Source organism: Octopus bimaculoides, chromosome 15 (genome assembly GCF_001194135.2).
Source record: "Octopus bimaculoides isolate UCB-OBI-ISO-001 chromosome 15, ASM119413v2, whole genome shotgun sequence".
In the NCBI taxonomy this organism is placed as follows: Eukaryota; Metazoa; Mollusca; class Cephalopoda; order Octopoda; family Octopodidae; genus Octopus; species Octopus bimaculoides.
Window position 1 is genome coordinate 3,598,430 of NC_068995.1, and position 3,001 is coordinate 3,601,430.

Consider the following 3,001-nt stretch of genomic DNA (forward strand, 5'->3'; position numbering starts at 1 on the left):
AGAGGGGGAAGTAGTATAACCAGCAGAATTAAGCCCAGTATATAACTGGTATGTATGTATGATATCAATGAAATAGCAGTGAGAAATAAAGATGAATTAGATAGAATTTGATGCGAGGCACCAGAAACTGTAAACAGCTAAAACCAATTCTTTGTTATTTGCGTCTATCCAAATCACCGAATCACCCTTGCAGGCATAATACAATACAATTATCAAAAAATCAGTAAAAATAATTTAGCTGAAGAAGTTTTGATGATCTAAATCAGGAATTTTATCTTTTAAAAATAGAATAAAATCTAACTCAGTCTGAAGGTGCCAGTAAATTTGGTTGCCTGGAGGAGAGAATAATCATTTTTGGATACAATTCTTTATGGTCCTTACTTTCCGTCGAAAAACTTGTTTCTGAAGCTTCACATTTATCCCGCCCCTTCCCTCAACCATGTTTATTGACACCTCCAAACTCTCTTAAGGAATTTCTAGATGACACTAAATATCTTTTTATTACCGCTTTCATCAGCCTTTTCGGCGTCTAAATGTTACTATTAAAAATGAAGTAGATCCTTTATTACAAAAGCTGATAACAACATTAAGTTATTCTCCGATATGCTTCATCCATAGTAGCAGTGTTACTGAACTTCGAAACTTCTTTCTTATTTCTTCTCTGTTTCTGTTCTCGACAAAGAGCTACACTGTCCAAAGCATTAAACTCACCACCGGTTTCTCCTTCAGCTTAAAAATTAATTACTTTATACACATGCTAATTTTTGTTGGTTTTCTTTCAGGGATTTGTTTTGGAATATCATTATCCCGTTGACGTAAATATTACCACCGAATTACACCGGATTGAACTCGGAATATTATCAAATAATTTAGAACGTAGAGCCCTACTTCTTAACTCCAAAATTACTCGGATTATATAAACAAACATAATAAAAAGGGTAACAGCATTATAAATATAGTCTAACGAAGCCAAAATATGTTTCATAAAATTCAGTTGTTGTTTTCATTTAGCCACAGGTCAGGTCTGATCAAGCAGACCTGTAATCAAAGGCATTTTAACTGTGGCCACCCCGTCTGAACTTTTTCACGCATATATTTCTAGGACTATATTATCCAATATGTCTTTTATCTATCTTTTTAAAAAACGAAGGTTATGGGTTGAGAAAGATTTGGTTGCTATTTGTATCAGGGCGAGTGGCCACACAAAGGCCCCCTTACTTGCGCAAACAAAATACAGCCACTGTTGATGCCTTTAATTTCACAAATCTATAATAAAGGACAACCTAGCCTTGACCATCTTCATGTACTATGTAAACAAGAACAAATTATTCTATATGGTTTTCCGCTCTGAAGACGTTACTTGGTAGATCTTTGGCTATTTTTTCTAGCAAGTCTGGCGACCACGAAAGTGTTGCTTTATGAATTTGCAAGTGAAGGAGAAAGAGAACCCACAAATGCTCTCAGGGCTTTTGTGGCCAGTGCGATGAAATTAACCTCTACGCAGAGACCTGGCCTAGGGTGAGAGATTAATTCTACGACCCAAGAACCGTAAAGATCCTTTTAACAGTTTTCTTAACAGTCTATAGTTTCTGTTTACCTAATACTACTGGCATCACTTTAGTCTAATAAAGGCTATGATATAAGACACTTCCTCCAGGTTCCATGCTGTGGGACCGAACATCAGACCACGGTGATATGAAGGTGTTTTTTTATAACGAAATCTAAGTCAGTAGATAAACAAATTTGGGAACTAAACTATCGAGGCCCTGAACAAATATTTGTAGATGCAACCACTTATTGTGGTTTCAGGGTTCAATCTCTCTGCGAGTACCCTTGGGCAAGTGTGTTGCACCACAGCCATGGGTCAACCAAAAACTTTGTAAGTAACATCGGGTAGATGGAAGCTGTATGGCAGCCCATCTGAGGGATAACTCCAGTTCTTGGGTGCTAGATTTAACTAGTCGCCTTGTTTAAAATCATCCTCTGGCCTTTGGGTGTTGTTACAGGAGTACGTTTTGTTGCAAGTATTCGGGTCTGGCCTCCGGTTTGAAGGTAGATTCCTTTCTCCAACCAGTCTCGCAGACCCTGAAAAGCATCTAAGGCACTGCCCTTTCTCCTCAATCTTTGAGACTGTCAAAATGCCAATGGGCACGCAAAAGACACTGATCTTTCTCTTATTAGTTTTGCAGACCTCCAAGAGGCTCTAAGACATTGTGCTTTCTGGCACCAGTCTCGCAGACGTCCAAAAGAGTCATAAGCACTGCCATTTCTCCCATCAGCCTTGTGGCTTCACAAAATGACCATGGAGAACTTACATCCTCCTCTGACTAAGCAAAAAATTAAAAAAGCTTAAAAAAAACTATAAAAAAGAATCAAAAATCCTCATTGAGGATTTGAGTAAATTTAATTTCTTGATTGATAAAATAATTAATTTGTATCGATTGAAGTTAATATATTTCTAGCGAAAATATTCCCCTATTTTTATTTCTGTATTGAATGAAATGCCAGACTCTTGTTTATTTACATCGAGTTTTCCTCGAGGGATTTTATGGTCTTGTGATACGTAGACAGGAACGGAAATGTTAAAATACATTAGCTTTGATGTATTTTATCAAGCTCTATTTTCCCAGCAGGGGTCAGCTGATAAACATAGAGCCTCATGGGATACATTCTCTTTTTTTTTTTACTCTTAGATGGCCTTCACTATTTCTCTGACAGCCCGATGACCTTTCTAGAATCGACAACAGCAATGGCGGCGTGTAAAGGTCAAAAACAAGAATTTAACAAACAATGACTAACATTTAAACATAGAAACAACACGTAAAACAATGAGAGAAACGGTTATCAATGATATATTCATTATTCCATATGACACCACCATGAGATATTGTGATATCAATATAAGTATATATACATAATAATGGAACTTATATATATATATATATATATGTATATGTATATATATATATATATATATATATATATATATATATATATATAT

General features: G+C 36.0%; 1 protein-coding gene across 1 annotated transcript in view; it reads right to left on the minus strand.

The window, feature by feature from the left end:
- The window catches only part of LOC106869153 (DNA-binding protein RFX6), a 113,729-nt gene that overhangs the window by 14,969 nt on the left and 95,759 nt on the right, over positions 1-3,001 (minus strand). The window lies entirely within an intron of this gene.